The following is a 19,997-nucleotide window of genomic DNA, read 5'->3' on the forward strand; positions in this document are numbered from 1 at the left end:
AGTCCAGTTGTACGTGAAATCTAAGAAGCGTTTTAGTTGCATACTTCTGTCGTAATTAAATTTCGGGTTGATTTTTATTTTTGAAGGTCCACCGGTCCGCAAAAATTCTTTTGAAATTTTACCGTAAGCTAAAAAGGTTGAGAACCACTGCTGTAAGGCACCCGGTAAATATTTATATTCAAATTAACTCCTTACGAGAAAATTGCTAAATTACGCATGAAATGCTTTATTAGGCTTCATACTTTACTGATTCTCGCAAAACCTGCGTTTTTTCCAATGCACAAAAAATCCATAACTTTCTGTTTCAGCATTTTCTTTGAACCTGACCCCCGAACCTATTTTGGCCACGATTGAATAAGATTATTACGTCCAATAAAAGCAACGTTTGTTCGAACTATGGTTACTTGTGTTGAAGTTGGTTGCTTGGTCTGGGTGTAACATTATATATTCGTGGTCATTTGGATAACATTACGTACTTAGAGATGATTGACTCAACTTATTTGTGTGACTCAAAAAAAGGAGTTTATTTTATGTTTCTCTTTGTTAAAAGCCGTTGTAATTCTAAATCTTGAAATTAGGTGGTGCTGTTGGCAGACAAATGTTTAGATTTTATTTAAGTTTGATTTTTTAGTGCAGTGAGTGCGCAGAAAAGGCCTAACTGTTTAAGCTTTAGAGGAGCTATGCAGCTTAAAAGAGAAAATTTATGGGATTTAATGAAAGAGGTTGATTTTCCAAAATTATGTGAATTGCAGAAATGAAAGGGACTCTAGAAGACGTGACGTGTACGTTCAGGGAAAATGTACTTGACCTTCATAGAAGACTACTGAATGTGTCATACATTCGGGATGTTCGTCTTTACGAGTCCGGTGTGATTAATGTGGGAATTGGTTGGGTACCAATTCCACTCCCGAATAAAGCTATTGAAAGCCGGATTGAAGAACAGTTTGGAGAAGTAAAAAAAATGACACACAGAAAAGACAAAGAAGGATTGTTAACTCGAATGAGAATTGCAACAATGAACAAAGCGGATTTAGAAAAAAATCCAATACCAAGCTATATAAGAATGAACGGTTGTGAATTTTTTGTTACCTACCACGGACAAAAGATTATTTGCAAGATTACCAACGCTCGAGAATAAAAACGAATCACTGCCCGGGGTTGAAGCAATCCCCGTTGACAACAAAACAACGCAGAATCTCCGAGCTTGCAACTACAAACATCCCAAAAGCGATTCCGCACCAGTCCACCTTTTCTCCCTGACAGTAAATCAAGAAGCATGAGTGACCGTCTCACTGGATTGCCCAAATTGTCACACGGACAGTCTTCTGGATCCCCAATGCCGTCATTTTTACTGCTGCAAATGCAAACAAGAATATAGAGTTACCAACGCATGCTGTATGACACCGTCTTGTTTTTGGTGCCCTTGGAGGAAACAGTGGCCAACTGCCCCAAGTGCCACGCCAAAATGAGACTTATGCCCAGCTGTGAGGAAATACAACCGGAGTTTCGAATGGACGGCGACATGTTTGAGTGCATCCAATGCAAAAGGTACGCAATAACTTGTGTGTAACACTGTAAATGCCCTTCCAAACATTACCATGTCCAAGGAATGTGTAAATCATCTGTGCAAATATAAACTGATACACTGCAGTTGCGGGAAAAAGTCCGCCGAGGTTATTGAACCGAGCCGGCCATATAACTGCAGTTGTGGGTTCCAATATGAATGGGATATCGAACTAGGAGTACAGATGAACAATTAGATGTATTATGGTAACTATTTTGGTGTATATTTTTTGTTGTTGTATAATGAGCTTCAATATTGCATCATTTAATGTGGGGGGGGTATTCAAAATCCGCGCAAACGAAAGCCAATCTTTAATTTTCTTAGAGAAAAACTTCATTATTGTCCTTTTGCAGGAAACACACTCGTTAGTAAGAGACAAAAAATTATGGGAAAAGGAGTGGGGATCTAAAATATTATGGGCATATGGCTCTACTCGCAGTAGATGAGTTGCCATTCTATTGACAAAAATAACCTCGATGTCGATTAAGGAGCTAGAAATAGACCTCGAAGGGAGGTATCTGGTTGCCTCGTTAACGGTTGAAGGCAAAGAGTTTAAATTGTGCAACGTTTACGCTCCAAACAACGACGATCCTAAGTTTTTTGATCAACTATTTGCGAAACTGGCATCTATTGACAACTCGGAGTTAATTTTGGGGGCTGATTTTAATACGATTTTGCAGGGTAACTTGGATAAAAACCAGGGTCCCTCTCATTCTAACCGAAACTTTCGTGCCAGAGTTGTATCGCACATGCAATCCTACAAGTTAAGTGATGCGTTTCGATATTTGCACCCAGCAGCCCGCCAATACTCAAGGTTTCAGGTGAACCCCTTGACCGCGACGCGTATTGATTTCTTTTCAATATCGGAGTCATTATTAAATTACTTAAATTCCGCAAATATCACACCAGGCATTAAATCAGATCATAAAATAGTAACCCTTTCGATGACAGTCTCGAGTTCTCCTCGTGGCAAAGGATACTGGAAGCTAAACACAAATCTCTTTCACAACAACGAATACATAAAAAACACGAGGCGCACAATACGTGATTACGTGGCTAACAATCCTAAACATGAGGTGAATCCACACATTCGGTGGGATGCTCTTAAAGCAGTAATATTTGAGGAGTCCATTAAACACAGCGCCAAAGTAAAACGAGCAAACCACAGCCAACAGCAATATTTAGAACGGGCGATAGAAGACATTGAACGAGAATTAACACTGACAAATCAACCCAACACGGTTCAAAGCGATAAGTTGGCCAAATTAAAACTGGAGTTAGATAACTTGATTAAAAGACGTACACAAGGTGCTATTATTAGAAGCAGAGCGCGCTGGGCAGAGATGGGTGAAAAAAACACAAAGTTTTCTAAACTTAGAGAAACACAACGTCCAAAAAAATTAATCAACCGCCTAAAAGCGGGTGATCAAATCCAAACAGATCCAAAGAACATTCTAAAAGAACTGGCCATTTTTTTTGAAAGTCTATATAAACGATGCGATGCTAAATATACTAAAACACAAATTAACATACACTTATCGACACTAAATCTGCCGAGGCTAGACGCAATGCAGGAAGAATTGACCGAGCGCCCAATCACGCTTGAGGAAATTCTAGCGGCAATTACCACTATGTCGAGGAATAAATCCCCGGGCCTTAATGGATTGCCAGTAGAATTTTATCAGACTTTTTGGCATGAGATAAAAACCTTGTTTTACGACGCTTGGATGTATACTGAAGAAACCGGTAAATTTAGCCAAAGTCAAGCGCAAGGTGCAGTAGCCTAACACTGATCCCCAAAGCACATAAAGATCCTTCCCTGATAATTAATCACCGCCCCATCTCTTTGCTTAATATGGACTATAAAATTATCTCAAAAGTTATAAACAACAGGTTAAAAGCCAATATCGAATTCCTAATCAGTCGAGACCAAAATGGCTTTATGAAGGGCAGATATATTGGGGATAATCTTCGCCTGCTCTTTCATATTATCGATTCCTCTGATGTTATAAAATTCCGGGTTCCATACTATCTTTGGACATTTACAAAGCGTTTGACACCGTTGGTTGGGATTTTATTTACGCAGCATTAGGAAATTTTGGCTTCGGACATAACCTAATAAACTGGATAAAATGTTGTTATGCGGAACCTACCTGTAAAATAACCAACAACAACTTTTTGTCGCGCGAATTTAAAATCGAAAGAGGTGTCCGGCAAGGAGACCCATTATCTCCGACACTTTTTTTGCTATGTATCGAATGTCTAGCAACGGCGTTGCGAAAAGATGAATTTGTAGGAATACAACTGAATAACGACGAATTTAAAGTATCTCTACTTGCTGATGATACGTTAGTCTTTTTAAGAGGCGAACAGAAAGATTTCGAACGAATATTTGGTGTGCTAGATAAATTTGGAGACAAGTCCGGATGTAAAATCAATATGCAAAAATCGCTTGCATTCCATGTAGGAGCCAATCGCTCTTCGACAGAAAAACCTGGCCAGAACGCTCATTTAAGTATTTTGGTGAAAAATTCCTCTAAAAAACCCAAAGAAACTGTTTCCGCTTAACTTTGGTGAAGTTATAAATAAAATTAGTGCAGTCTTAAACATTTGGTCCGCTCGGGGGCTAACTCTTCTGGGACGAATTTGTATCCTAAAAAGCTTAGTGATTCCCACACTAATTTACAAAATGAGTGTTCTTCCGGACAACCTGCCCGAAGCATGGATGCGTAAACTAAAAACGAAATTATTTTAGTTTACATAGGGGTCTAGATGGGAGAGAGTTAAGCGAACAAAAATATGCGCAAATACTGAACACGGAGGAGAAAATATGTTGGACGTTGACGCATATATTATGTCGCTGAATATTAAATGGGTGTCAAAACTTTTTGACGACGAATATAATTAGGCTTGCCATGCGTCCCGGTTTAGCCGGGACAGTCCCGGTTTCAAGGCCTTGTCCCGGTGTCCCGCCCGGTTAACCAATTTGTCCCGGTTTTTTCAATTTGAGATTTACAAAAAAAAAATAAAAATATAAAAACTCTTGAGTTAGCAATTCTTGTTCAAAACTAAGTAATACTTTTTACTTTTCATTTTTGGTAGCAATTTTTTGTTTAACATTAATTAATTATTTTCCAGCGGGTTTTAAGAAATATTTTTCTGGGGGTGAGGTTGCTGGGGTTAGTTCCTTTCTTGTTTGTGATGAGTAAAAAAATTAAATGAATATTATCCGGCGAGTGCTGGGAGATATCTTTTTGGGGAAGGTAAGCTATCGTCGTCGCAAACCGGTCACCGTGAAACAATTTTTATTTTCAAAGATTTTTTTACGTATGACGCAGTTAGGTGCCGGTATTATTTGGTTGAATATTACGCAAGTCTAAACAATTGCTGTTACAACTTAAAGTTTGACGTTTGTTAGTAATTCTGGACCGATAAATGTCGCGGGTTTTCAGCATTACAAATCAAATTGAAGTCATAACATACTGATTTCCTTAATACAAACAAGTTTTAATGTTTCAAACTGAAGACTTAAACTTTTTGATGTCTGTTACCGCTCAAAATTTTTTTTTTTTGATTACATTTTGAATGGCTGCTACAACTTAAGGTTTGATGTTTGTGAGTGGTTCCCTATTGATATATATCGGTGGTTTTCGTTACGTAAAAGATGTTTGACGTGCTTAGCTGTTGGGTATTCAGTCGTTTCATTTCAAATAAGCAGCACGCATTATTTGCGATTTTGTTTCAACAAAATGTAAAATATTAGTTTGCGAAGACGAACAATTACGATGTTTCACAGTCACGCAGATAAATGCGATAATTTATAACACGCCATCCGATTAAATGCTGCTTCCACAAAGGCTAAAGTATGTGTCCCATTTGTGGGGAATCATTTAGTTAACCCATTTCAGGCACAAAAAGAAAAAAATAGTCAAGGGACGACCAACATATATGTTGTATAAGAATTAACTATTAGAGAAATTAAAAAGTTTTATTTAGAAAAAATTAAAATGTTTACCACTTTACACACTAGTTAGCACTCAAGCCAGGATATTACGCTATCCATAACATTACTTTTTAGTAAAATGGTAGATTACTTTTTTAAATCATCGGCAATAACACGCGGCTCAAGCAAATGACGCAGAGTACAACAAAATAATATGTAATAGTTTTAAGAGGCCAGCTTGCTGGAATCTTACATTTTGTTTAACTTATGCTTGATAATGATTTGGTACGGGAAATACGAATTTGTTATGGACACAGCGCCTTTGCCAATATTTAGGGCCTAATATTGTTGCTGCTTTCACGAGGGCCGCATCCTGCTTTAATTGTAGAAAGTAATTATCCGTCTCATTTTTTTACAATACAGATTACAGAACATTACCTTCGGTTACAATTTAAATTACTTAGACAAACCACCATTAAAAATAGGGCCCTGAAAAATACCCCCCGACAAAATATAAAACAACCGCAACCCCGTTAAGTTAATTACTTGCATTAAATTATTTTGTATTAGGTGTACATTAAGTTTATTTGCCGTTTTCAATATGCGTCCCGGATTTACGTTTTTCAAAAATGGCAAGCCTAAGTATAAGTATAAATATAAAGTATAAAATGCACCATGGAAAACGCTTGAAAAAGGCGTTCTAACAGGCAAAGAACTCGAATGCTGGCTGCGAGGAGACTTGTCTGTCGCATCGAAGAAATGTTCTAAACTAATACCTTTACGCACTACTAGAAAGGCAATATCCGACTGTGGGAAGTATATGACAATAACACAATTGCAAACACTTAAGGCCCGTCCTTTATGGGTAAACAAAAACGTCCGACTCAAGACAGAAACGTTTATGCAAAGCCACTTATCAATGCGGGAGTTTTTGACCACAACGACTCGGAACACTATATGACCTATCACCAACTGGCTGTTAAGTACAAATTCCACCCAAACAATGTAGATTTTAAAACCTTTATTAAAATTATCGCTGCTCTCCCACCTGAGTGGAACCACTCCACGGCAGGATCTCCACCCGATACTAAACTAGTCACCACTTCAAGGCAGTTACTTCAGGTACATAACTCGTCAAAAGCTTTATACAATGAGATAAAAACATACACACTGATCGTCCGCATAAAGAACAACGCAAGTGGGAACGGGATTTAAATCTTGTCCCCAACACAATTCCTTGGGACAGGTTATATGAAACAACTCGTAAAGCCACAATTGAAACTAAACTGCGATCAAATTAAACTTAATCTTCGTGCGATTGTGACCAATGATGCGCTATTCTCTTTTGATATAACTGAAACCAACCGGTGTGTATTTTGCAATTTAAAAGTTGAAAAAATTTCTCATGTGTTTTTCTATTGCGAACATGTTGAAAAGTTTTGGGAAGAAGTCACTGCATGGATTTCACAAAACTTTTTATATCCATACAAACCATTCCAGTAACTGTTCTGTTTGATACAGTAAATGAGGATGATTTGCTAAACTGTTTACTGATTTGTGCTCGCTTTGTGATTTATCGATGTAAATACGCCAAAACTTTTCCTTCTTTATTAATGTTTAAGAACATGGTAAAAACAGTGAAAAAATCAGAATACCATATTGCGCTAGGAAATAAGAATCTCGCAGCATTTCGAGTTAAATGGGCCAGTCTTTAAACGTACACCTGTCGCTTCTTATTAAGTGCTATCCATCTTTTATCTCTCGTGCGTCTTTTTCTTTCGCCGTGTAACTTATTATCGCGTAATAATAAAAAAAAAATTGATATTTTGTTAAAAGTGCCCAAATGGGCGAAATCATACAGGCTGTTTACGCATTGCCCAGTTGTAACTTTCAACAATGAATTACCTATCTGTTGTTAACTCAAAAATATTTTGGCACAAGCCTTTGATTTTGGCGATCCTCTAAAAAGCGCAGTAACCAGCAAGTTACGAACCAATTTTTTTTTTCTCAGCTTTTTTTTTTATTACGCTGAAACAACAAAATAGAAAGACAGACGAGAATAAAAAATAGCACCTATTAAGAAGCGAGGTTGGGCTAAAGGCCAGCCCACTTAACTTTATGAATTGCGAGATTTTCTGAATTTAGTCAGAGTGTTTTACAGACTTGATCATAAAAACAAACATGGAAAGCGTCGGTAATGTCTTTGCATACTTAGAACGGTATATAACGAAGCGCGCACATAACAGTAAGCAATTCGGTAAATCATTGTCCACACCAGTTCCAAAAAGGAGAGTTACAGGGTCGTTTTGCAATTAAATTAAAAGTTTTGAAGAAATCCAAGATGTTATTTCTTCCCAATAGCTTTCAATATGAAGACAATAATAAAATACGTGCGAAATAGTTTTAAGGGCATTTCGACAGAAAACACATTGGTCGGAGTCAGTTTTCCCAAAGGAGTGTAATGCTTCGTTTGCTACTATCGCACGTAGGTTAAGTTTGATTTGAAAAGAGCGTAGCTTGGTTTCAATTCTTAATTTTATTGTAAAGCGTCTTTGGAGTGTCACATACTTGAAACAGCTCCGCACATTTGCTAACTAAACACACTTTAGGTTTCGAAATGTCGTCAGTATGGTCCCATTCGGGTGGTAAGGCAGCAATCATTTTAATGAAGGATTTGAAGTCTTCGTTATTCGGTTTAAAGTCGTATTTTATTGCCAATTGGTCATACTTAAGGTATTCTCCCTCCGAATCGAGTAAGTCTGAGTGTTCGTGTATTCCCGCATCGATGAGAGGCTTCAAGTAAAATGTTTGGCTTTTAAATTTAACGCTCTTTGACACCCACAGTGACCTGCTGTGCATTTTAGTTGAATGGACAATTTGGATTATGGCTCTGAGGTCAAATATTATTTTTCGTATTGTTCGCAGGGGGACAATTTTTTCGCTTTGTTTTGAGTTTATTCCCAGGTTGCCTTGAACCCAGCACTCTAGCTGCATTAAGGATAACTCATTTTTTCTAAAAGTTTCCAAGGGGCTGTGTAGTTAACATCCAAAAATTTAGCTGCCCATTTAAGGTTTAAAGCTAAAATATACGAATCGACATCTAACATATTTACACCTCCTAGATCAATGTTTGCAGTCAGTTTGTTTCTTTTTACTCTTTCCCAGCTGGAGCCCCAGATAAATTGAAATAATTTTGTTTTTAATTGACGAGCAAAAGTATTCGGCAAGGTAATTGGTAGTACACTACATTTGTAAATTAACGTTGGTATTACAAGGCTTTTTAAAATGGATATACGACCCAAGAGAGTTAGACCGCGGGACGACCATATGTTTAAAATTGTATTAACCTTTCCAATAAAATTTCCGAAGTTCAGTGAAAACAACTGTTTACTATCTCTGATTGGAATTTCTACACCGAGATAGCTGAATGACGTGTTTGGCCATGCCAGACCTTTGTCTGCATAGGGTTTATGTTCACTTAACCGTTTAGGACCTACAAAGAACGCAAGGGATTTTTCCATATTAACTGCGCAACCTGACATTTCAGTAAACAGATTAATAACACGACATACCCGATCAAAATCAAGTTGGTCGCCTCTGAGAAATATTAACGCGTCATCAGCGTGGAGCGACACTTTAAATTCGGTGTTGTTAAGTTCTATTCCTTGAAAAGCATCATCGCGCAGTGCCTTTGCCAGTTGGACATTATTTTATAATCAGCGTTTAATAACGAAGTAGGACGGTAATTGGTTGTAAGTAAGGGGTCTTTCTGTGGTTTCGGTATTAAGGTCACGACCCCTTGTGCCTGACTCTGGCTAAATTGACCGATATTCTCAGTGTAGACCCAAGCTTCGCAAAACAGAGATTTTATATCTGGCCAAAACGTTTGGTAAAATTCAACCGGCAGTCCGTCGAGACCCGGTGACCTATTTTTTGGCATTGTGTTAATTGCAGACTTAATTTCGGCCGTTGAGATAGGCTCTTCGGTCTTTTCCAGCTGGGAAGCGTTTAATTTTGGAAGGTTCAGGTTTGACAGGTTAAGGTCGATTTGTGATTTGACGCATTTCGAATTGCGTCTTTTGTATAGGTTTCCAAAAAATCTCGATAATTCTGTTAATATTGCTTTTGGTCTGTATAGACGTGGTCACCCTTTTGAAGACGGTTGATTGATTTTTTAACCGCGTGACGTTTTTCTAAATTAAGAAAATATTTTGTGTTTTTTTCACCTTTTCGGCCCAACGCGCTCTGCTTCTAATTATCGCCCCTTTTGTTTTGTTTTCTACTAGTTGATCCAATCTACATTTATATTGTTTTAATTTAACTGCAAGCCTCGGGTCAGCAGGGCTGTTGGCGCGACTTATTTCGTGTTCGAGCGCTTCTATATTTCTCTCCAGTTCATTCTGGCGAGAAGTGTTTTATTTTTTCAATCTAGCACTAAATTCAATCGAAACGCCGCGAAGGACAGCTTGAAGGGCATCCCACCTAACGTGGGGATTGACGTGATTTTCCGGGTTGGTTATTATGTAATCGTTGATAGTTTTTTTAATTAGGTCAGTATATTGTTTGTTATTTAACAAGCGCGTGTTGAACTTCCAGTATCCCTTACCGTGTTCATTTGGAGCTAGCTTTAAAGTCAACGTTACGATTTTATGGTCAGACATAATACCTGTGACAATGTTGGTGTGGGACACGAGTTTATTAGTTGAAGTTTCTGACTCTCGCTTTAAGGTTGCTTGAAGGTTGCATGCGTATAACTCGTTTGCCAACCACAAAGCTTCTGGTGATTATTAATTGTATTATCTGATAAGCGAACACCCAGTTGAAACTATAGAAGGCGGACAATCAACACTGTTAACAACACAGCGCTGTCAACCGCACAACACGTTAACTGAGAAGAGCTCTCATTTACAAGCGGATAGAGGCCTTAAGTAGCCACAGACAATCGAACTGCTGACCGCCGAGATAATCGCGGAACAGCACATTTAGCATTTACACTTTGGTGCGAGTAAACAATAAATCTGGGGCATAAGCCGTTACAGCGTAAATTGCACAATAAACACAAAATCTCTTAGTCGGTCAATAGCCGTGCGCTACATGTATCTATCCAACCCATTTAGATTTGTGCTTTGGACAATTAGAGCGAAATGAACCTGAACATGAACAAGGCAATGAGTCACACGAGTTGTAGCATTAGCAACACGTTCAACAACAAGATGTTATTCTTCTGTCGACAAGCCAACGAACGACAGGTGTTTTGTTGTTGTCTCTTTGTCTAGTCCACGTCCTTCCGTCATTCATTGTGAAAAACGTGAACTGTGAAAACATAAAAGAGAAAGAAGCAGTAAAGTGTTCGAAAATAGATTCTATAAATGTTTTACATTGAGCAACATCACCTTATAATTTTACAATTTTTTTTTTAGTTTCACAATTCGTTCAATGTAAGTTTTTCAAACAAACGACGCATCACAAGAAAATACGTTTTAAATTGCTGCTTATTCGCTATTGCTTTTAACAAAGGCAGGTAATGGGCTTATCCCTAAATTAGAGTTTGGACTTGCACGAATTGAAGCATATGTGTCGCGCGTGGAGAAATCATTATGCTTTTTAACGAGGAATTTTTTCGTCTCGTGTTTTTTTTTCTACATAACTAGACGCCTTGTGCGTACTTTGATTCAGACTTGCCTAACTAAAACCCAAAATGTACCAAATGTTTAAAAGAATTTGGAATTTTGACACAAAATTATTTCGTGCACAACAAAAATAAAACGTGATTCACATGTTTAACGCGTTGATTTCAAACTATTGAGCTCCAAGTACAAAAGAGTAAGCTTTTTTTAAAATTTATCAACAGATCTTGCGATCGGCGTTTCAACTCAAATTCGTACACAAAAAAAATTATTTACGGACCTTTCGGTCGGCATATTGACTTATATATGTTTTTAATATTTTTAAAAGTATTTTCACCTGGTTGACACGACAGAATCAGTTATTGTGAAAAACATGTTCAACGGCAATTGCGTTCTCATGATTCCGCGTGGTGATTTGTCCTCCATCGGCGGCGCTTTCTTTAGCTTGCACCGTACTTCATCAATGGGGTTCCGTATTTCAAGCAAATGTTTTGTTGATGCTATGGAGCGTCTCGTAACGTATTTTTCGACGAGATCAGTTCCTCCAACAGCTAGCTCCTTGCAGGTCGCAACCATGACCGCAAGTGCATAAGAAAGTTTGTTATGGTCCAAGACTTCGTTTGTCCAACCAAAGGTTTTGTCCTTAAGTTGATGACAGCGAGCGTTGGAATGGTTGTCGTGGCGGATGATACCAGGACGTAGTTTTTCTGACAATTCTTAACCTTTTTGGAACAGGTTTAAGAAAATTGCCAAGAAACAACTCGTTCAAGGTACTGCGAAAATAACCAAACGGCTAAATCGCACAACAGATGTTTTTGAACTCTTCTTTCCGCCTTAGGGTAACCCAGATAAACGCGGTTTAACCCTCAATTTAACGCTTAATGGAAGCGAGAAATTACTATAGTTTCTGGTGTTCGGAGACACGTCAGGTTGCCAATTTCAACTATTTCGGCGAAACAGCACAACGCTGTCAACAGCACCGGACGATAACTGGGTAGAATTTTTTTCTTACTAGCGGAAGGCGGTCTTAAGTAGCCACAGACAATCGAACTGCTGACCGCCGAGATAATCGCGGAACAGCACATTTAGCATTTACACTTTGGTGCGAGTAAACAATAAATCTGGGGCATAAGCCGTTACAGCGTAAATTGCACAATAAACACAAAATCTCTTAGTCGGTAAATAGCCGTGCGCTACACTGGCGTCTATAATGTTGGTCAATAGTGATTTTGAGGTTATAAAGAAGTCTATACGAGACGCTGCCATTGGTTTTGTTTGAATTCTCGAGTTCTTTCTTTTTACCCCATGCACATGGCGAACAGCATCATACAATTCGAGTGAATTCATGTGAGCCTGCACAGTGGCCCGTGATCTTTTGTTTGTATGCGGGGTCCATGACTTTTATCCAAACTCGCATTTAGAATAATATTAAAATCACCCCCTACAACCATGTCGCCGTCAGTAGCTGTGATAAGGTCTGCAAAAAAGTTGTCAAAAAAGGCTGGTTTATCATTGTTTGGCCCGTAAATATTTGTTAATGTTAGTTGCTTATTACTAAGTTTAATGGTTAATGTGAGATACCTCCCGCTTGGGTCAGCTGTCAATTGATTAATAGAATACGTTAAATTTTTGGAAAATAAAATGGCTACCTTCTTGCTGCGATTTGTACCATGTGACCAAACAATTTCTCCTCCCCATTCCATCTGCCAAAGTTTTTCATCCCCAAGGGTACAATGTGTTTCCTGTATTAAGGTTATATGGTATTTTTTTGTCTCTAATATACTTAAGATAGATTTTCGTTTGGACGGATCACGGATTCCCGCAACATTAAATGACGCAATAGTAATAGACATTAGGCAAAAAAAGACAAAAAACAACACGAGATTCACAAAAATAATACAAGTACAATCGGGCTATCATTTCTGTTCCGCCCCAAGTTCTATGTCACCGTCATATTCGAGTCCACATGGGCGTCGAAACGGTTTACTTGGTTCGATACATTCGTTGGATTTCTTGCCGCAACTACAGTTGATTAATTTATAGTTACATGAGCTATTGGAACACTCTTTGCTCATTGCGAGATTCGGAACTGAATTAAATGTATTACACATACATGCAATTGAGTACCTGTTACATTGTACGCATTCAAATAAGTTGTCCTTCGTCACAAACTCCGGTTGAAATTGTTTGCAGCAGGGCATCCAGCGCAGCACCGCTGTGCATTTCGGGCAGCTGATAGCCTTTTCCTGGGTAGGCACCAAAATTGTAGTTTCTTTGTCGCAGCATGCTTTGGATATGTTGAACTCATGTTTACACTTGTAGCAATAGAATTGGGTTGCTTCTGGTCCCAGGCAACTTTCGGTGTGGCATTCTGGGCATGCAAGCGAGATCGGCGTTTCACACATGCTTTGTGATTTGCTGTTTGGTAGCAATTCGGGACTTTCTAGAACTCTCTTTTTAGGATTCGGGCTATTTATGGTTTACCAGTATGCTGAATGCTAGCACCGTCCGGTAAAAACCATGTGGACAGTGCATTTTCGTTGTCGGAGTTGTTTTCTGGAATTTCAATGTTGCTTGGGGTATCCTGGTTGTTTGTCTTATCACTTCCCGCTTCTCTTCCATTGCTTGGCAACTTCTTATCAGTAGCTGGTTGCGTAGTCTGGCGCGCCGCAGGTGAACTGGTTCTGATAAGGTTTCGCCTAGTTTCGTCCTCCACTCTTTCGCCATATTATTTCGTTGTAATTCCGGAAAATCATGTTTCCTTTTGGGGCTATTCGCTTACTTGTGTCCAGCGTCACCACAACACTTGCATCTAACTTGTTGTCCATGATAAGTTACGTAAAATTCAAAGCTATTAACTTTTATGAAGCTTGGAATTGGGTTTTCCGACAAATCTGTCTTGTTCATAGTGGCTATACGCATTCCCGAGAGCAATCCAACCTTGTCTTTTTTGTGTATCATTTTTTCAACTTCTCCATAATGTTGACTCAATGTTTCTGCGATTATATCATTTTGAAACGGTATTGGAACCCAGCCAATTCCCACGTTGATGAGGTCACTCTCATAAAGTCGAACATTTTTTATGTAGGATATTCCAGCCAGCTTACTTTGTAATTCTAAGACGTTTTGTCGACTTGTGCAGGTCACATCCACCTGCGTTCCTTTCATTTCAGCAATTCCAAGTACTGTCGCAACACGTCAGCACATCAAATTAATTCTTTGTTTTATCGCCTTAATGTTGCGTCATGAAAGTTTTTGTTTAAATTCGATTGCCGATATATCTTGCTAGAGTTTGCAACGAATGCCTTGTTACACCAATTTTTATGCGTCAGAGCTGTATGTGATGTGACGTATATCCGTTTAATGTGAGCGCTTTGTTTTGAAATTCGCCTTATTGTCAACAATCCATTATTTTTAGAATCGAACGCCAGTTACGTCGCAATGTAGATCGAAGCGCTTTTGTTCAAGCCATATTGGGACAAAAATATTATTTCCGTCTATAAGAGTCGAGAGAGAAAGGTTTAGACCACGCCTTGTTATCACGTGATATTTTGTTAAGTATTATAAGAATTAATGACGTAAATCTTTCTTTATCGCAGAAATTTTCTTAACTGATTCTCGTCTATAAATAGCGTGTTCAATCAATATAAACCAGAGAGAGAGATAGAGGCTTATATAGCTTCTACTCAGACAGCAAACTCGAGTGCTTTTGTGACTGAACCAGAGAGAGGCTTTTACAGCTTTGACTGAAGACAGCAAAAATTGACTGTTCATGTATCTGAACTAAAGGAAAGAATTGGACCTGAATGGCCTCACGAAGACAGGCCATCTCAAATCTTGTAGGAGTGTGGTCGATTCATCTTGGCAATTATATAAATGATGACTCATTAATCCGGACGCATACCCCTACAAATTGGCGCGACCCGAGTGAGGATCGAACAACTCAAATTTCACGCATATGTACAAGGAAAGATGTGCTTTCCAGCTACAAGCGACCGCCTAAAAACTGTCATGTTTGGAACTTGCAAGAAGCCAGCTTTAGAAGAAAATAATCTCATCGAAAGATACGTGAAGAGACGCTCCATAGCGTCAGCAAAGCATTTGCTTGGAATTCGAAACACGAAATACAAACAAGCGTTGCCGATAAAGACATCACCACTGTTTGGAATCATGGAAAACGAAACGGAATTATGGATTTCACAATAACTGATTCTGCCTAGTTTATCAGGTGAAAATCTATTATACATTTAAAAACAAAAAAACAAAATTATATATATAATAAGTAAAAATATCGACTGAAAGGTCTGTAAATTGCTTTAATGCGACTTTTTATTAAACCATTATGTATCGCATTTCGCAAATTATGTATAGTCTATATCTATGAAGTCTAAGCTTAAACATCGATTGCACGATATTTTGATAAATGTTAAAAGAGCTTAATTTTGTGCTTGGAGCACAATAGTTTGAAATCAACGCGTTAAACTTGTCAATCACGATTTAATTTTGTTGTGCACGAAATAATTTTGTGTTAAATTTCCGAATTCTTTTAAACATTTGGTACGTTTTGGGTTTTTGTCTGTTTTTCTCTCATCACGCAGCCGCGTTTACACACGAGTTTAAACATCTCGTATCAAGCATAATGATTTATCCACACGTGAAACATTAGCTTTCAAATCACAACTTTAGGAACACCCCATTTCCTGCCTTTTGTTGAAAGCAATAGTGAATAAGCAGCAACTTCAAAGCGTATTTTCTTGTGATGCGTCGTTATTTTAAAACTTACATTGAACGAATTGTGCAAACTAAAAAAAAATGCAAATTTTTAAGGAAATGTTGCTCAATGTTAAAAAAACAATAGAATTTAATTTTGTATTGAATCGCAAAAGATGTAACGTGAGTAATTACAAATTGCAGTAATTAATTGTCTCAAACTTTAAGTGTAACCTGTCGCGCCTATATATATATATATAAGTATAGAAAATATGTGTGTCTATAACCAAAATATAAATAACTTGAATACTGAGTGTTGCTACAGATAATTTCGAACACACATCTGCCGGAAAAATATTTTGAAATTTCAGAAAACAAACACAACAAGCGTTGGACAAAGCGATAGATCGAGATGCAACGCGCAAAACAACGGCTTCCTGGTGACGTCAGAATTGCAACGAACCGCGCAGGGATTTTCACCTGCAAGCCGCACAGATTTCCTGAAAAGCAAAAAAGCCACAGCAAACTGCTCTGGCGTATCGATGAAACACATTTCAAGCAACCAGCGAACGCTGACATCAAAATCCTCCTTGCCAGTTCAGGCACAAACGAAAATTTTCTCGAGGAATCAGGAATCGAACCAAAAACAATTGCGCAAATGCGTTGAATGATTGGACAATTTCGCGTCCAACGCCCCATAAGCATTTCACAACAGCTGAAACACAACACACGAAAACAATTGGAAAAGAATGTCATTCCTATATATTCGAAATGACTGCAAAACCTTTGCAAAGGGAGTATTTGTCGCAACACGTCAGCACATCAAATTAATTCTTTGTTTTATCGCCTTAATGTTGCGTCATGAAAGTTTTTGTTTAAATTCGATTGCCGATATATCTTGCTAGAGTTTGCAACGAATGCCTTGTTACACCAATTTTTATGCGTCAGAGCTGTATGTGATGTGACGTATATCCGTTTAATGTGAGCGCTTTGTTTTGAAATTCGCCTTATTGTCAACAATCCATTATTTTTAGAATCGAACGCCAGTTACGTCGCAATGTAGATCGAAGCGCTTTTGTTCAAGCCATATTGGGACAAAAATATTATTTCCGTCTATAAGAGTCGAGAGAAAAAGGTTTAGACCACGCCTTGTTATCACGTGATATTTTGTTAAGTATTATAAGAATTAATGACGTAAATCTTTCTTTATCGCAGAAATTTTCTTAACTGATTCTCGTCTATAAATAGCGTGTTCAATCAATATAAACCAGAGAGAGAGATAGAGGCTTATATAGCTTCTACTCAGACAGCAAACTCGAGTGCTTTTGTGACTGAACCAGAGAGAGGCTTTTACAGCTTTGACTGAAGACAGCAAAAATTGACTGTTCATGTATCTGAACTAAAGGAAAGAATTGGACCTGAATGGCCTCACGAAGACAGGCCATCTCAAATCTTGTAGGAGTGTGGTCGATTCATCTTGGCAATTATATAAATGATGACTCATTAATCGGACCCGCACCTCTACAGTACTTTGCAGATAGGAAAATCAGCCTCCTTTAATAACTGCCATAACTCGTCTCGTTTAAGCATTCTTTCAGATTTAAAACTTAGACAGTTTGGCCTTTTCAGCGCACTCCCTGCGCTTTTTACTGTATTAAGCACTCATAGTTACGTTTTAGGAATAGAATAAGGCTACCCTAAGATTCGACCAGAGTTTGTGTGCTGCCACATAGTGACAAGTATTTTATAATATAGGGTACGCTAAGAGTCCCGCTAGGCGTCGCACCATGCATATAGGGGTTTATTTTTACTCTCGCTGTACAGAAGAGGGTTGGCTCTTTCTTACGGTGTGTTAATCATTAGGGTAGACCCAGCACAAGGGCAACTACACAATTCTAAATTCGGGCAAATAGCCGAAATATTGTGGTAGGATTCTAGACTTGCGCACGTCAATGCAATTTCATATGCTAGGCGGCCGTAGATATTCCAGCCAAATTACCCTTAAAGAATGGACTCTGTAAAGAAAGGCTAATGCACTAAGCACTCATAGTTACGTTTTAGGAATAGAATAAGGCTACCCCAAGACTCGACCAGAGTTTCTGTGCTGCCACCTAGTGACAAGTATTTTATAATATAAGAGAGGTTTTTTTTTTTTAGTTTTTGAGATGCTGTATTTTAATTAAGTGTCTTTTTTGAGTTTTGATTTATTTCAGCCTGGTTGAATTACAAGGTAGCTCATTTTTTAGCTTATAGACTTTTATATAATAAAACAAAGAGAGGGGTGGTTCTGCGTTCCCACTCCTCTTCCCACTTGGTGGCCATCCACTCGGCCACACTTTTGCTTTTTTTTTTTCAAGTTCCAAGATGATGCGAACCATGTGCTTGTCCGGAAGCATGCGCGTAAATATGAATATTAATATTCATAAATATAAAAGTCTGATTGCTGGCTAAGTTAGGTTGCTTCGAGTAATGTGTAAAAATTTTGACTGAAAACCTTCTTTATTTCTCGAGTTATGGGACTTTTGCTTTTTTGTCCGATTTGAAATTATGGTGCTGGTCTAGAATCCTACCACAGTTCTAAAATCAACGCACAAAATTTGAGTTAGGTTGCGGGTTAGCGTTTGGGTGTGGGTGGGTCAAGTATTATTATATTCTTTGTTTAATAATAATACTTGACCCACCTTTACCCAAACGCTAACCCGCACCCTAACCCAAATGGTGTTTCGTTGTGGTAGGATTCTAGACCAGCGCCGAAATTATCGACGTTTATGAATTTTTGAAGGAATATTAATAACTTATCACCGAATAATTGGCGGTCGAGTCATATCTCATTTTAAAGAATAGACTCGTAGCTATCACCCTATGTAAGTCACTTAGGGCACATTTTAATTTTGGGGCCGAATATGACTGAATAATAATTTTCATAAATATGAATATTAATATTTTTATGTTTTTAAAAAAAAAAAGTTTAATTGCTGGCTAAGTTAGGTTGCTTTGAGTAATGTGTCAAAATTTCTAATCGATATCTTGTTTACTTCTGGAGATATTACGCAAATAATTCGAGCTGCCAATTTCCCTTTGGTGTTTGGCTTAGGGTGGGTCAAGTATTATTAATTAATATTAATATTGCTTAATTACCCAACCAAACCCAGAGGCTAACCCAAATATTATGCCTTGTGGTAAGATTCTAGACTAGCGCCCTATTTTTAAATGAGCTGACTTGATTTGTCTTTCGTAAAAAAGACTTAGGTAAAAATGAAGGCTTTTGTTAAAATTTATTTCAAAATGAGCTATAGCCTATTTCATCCTAATTTTTGCATGTAAAACAATTTGGCGCTGGTCTAGAATCCTACCACAACGAAACACCTTTTGGGTTAGGGTGCGGGTTAGCGTTTGGGTAAAGGTGGGTCAAGTATTATTATTAAACAAAGAATATAATAATACTTGACCCACCCACACCCAAACGCTAACCCGCAACCAAACTCAAATTTTGTGCGTTGATTTTAGGATTCTAGACCAGCGCCAACAATTTGCTTTCTATATGTTGAGTGGTTCTTACTTTTTAGAAGAGTTATTGATCATAATTAGGGATGTTAAAAGTAGAATTCCAAGGTATTTTAGAATAATAGGTTTCGCATCCAGAATAACGAATCCAGAATAGCGAATCCTTGTATATTTTTATTAAATTATCTAACCTTGGTTTTGTTTGAGGAAGGGATTTATGTTAATCTACCCCACAGGGCCCCCAATCACAGCAATAAATCACCCAAACAATTTGCTAACATGTGTACATTATAATAAAAAAATCTCCCATATGTTTAACATTCTTAACAACTGTCATTTGAAGCAGTTCTGTAAACTGTAATATGTCAACTGTCCAGGTTGTTGACAAAACTTATATTTATGCCAATAGTAAGTACAATGCAACACTGCACACAGAAGTCTTAAAGCAATTCGGTCCTGTTTTTTTAGGCATTGTTGGGTCTTAGGGCTTATTTTTTTACTAACATAATCTGTTATGCAGTCAAATAATGTACTGCAAAGAATGTAAAGTTACTATTGACATAACGAATTCTTGACAATTACCCCGTGCATAACTGCATAACCTCGCTGAATATTGGCCTAAAGTTGACCTTAAGTAACCATATAGCGC

The 19,997-nt window shown here is 38.0% G+C and overlaps 1 pseudogene; it reads right to left on the reverse strand.

Moving 5' to 3' along the window:
• Positions 1-11,467: 11,467 nt before the first annotated feature.
• LOC146170525 (uncharacterized) lies at positions 11,468-18,240 on the reverse strand (annotated as a pseudogene).
• Positions 18,241-19,997: the final 1,757 nt, after the last annotated feature.

This window comes from Ascidiella aspersa, chromosome 1 (assembly GCF_963924565.1).
Source record: "Ascidiella aspersa chromosome 1, kaAscAspe10.2, whole genome shotgun sequence".
NCBI classification, from domain to species: domain Eukaryota; kingdom Metazoa; phylum Chordata; class Ascidiacea; order Phlebobranchia; family Ascidiidae; genus Ascidiella; species Ascidiella aspersa.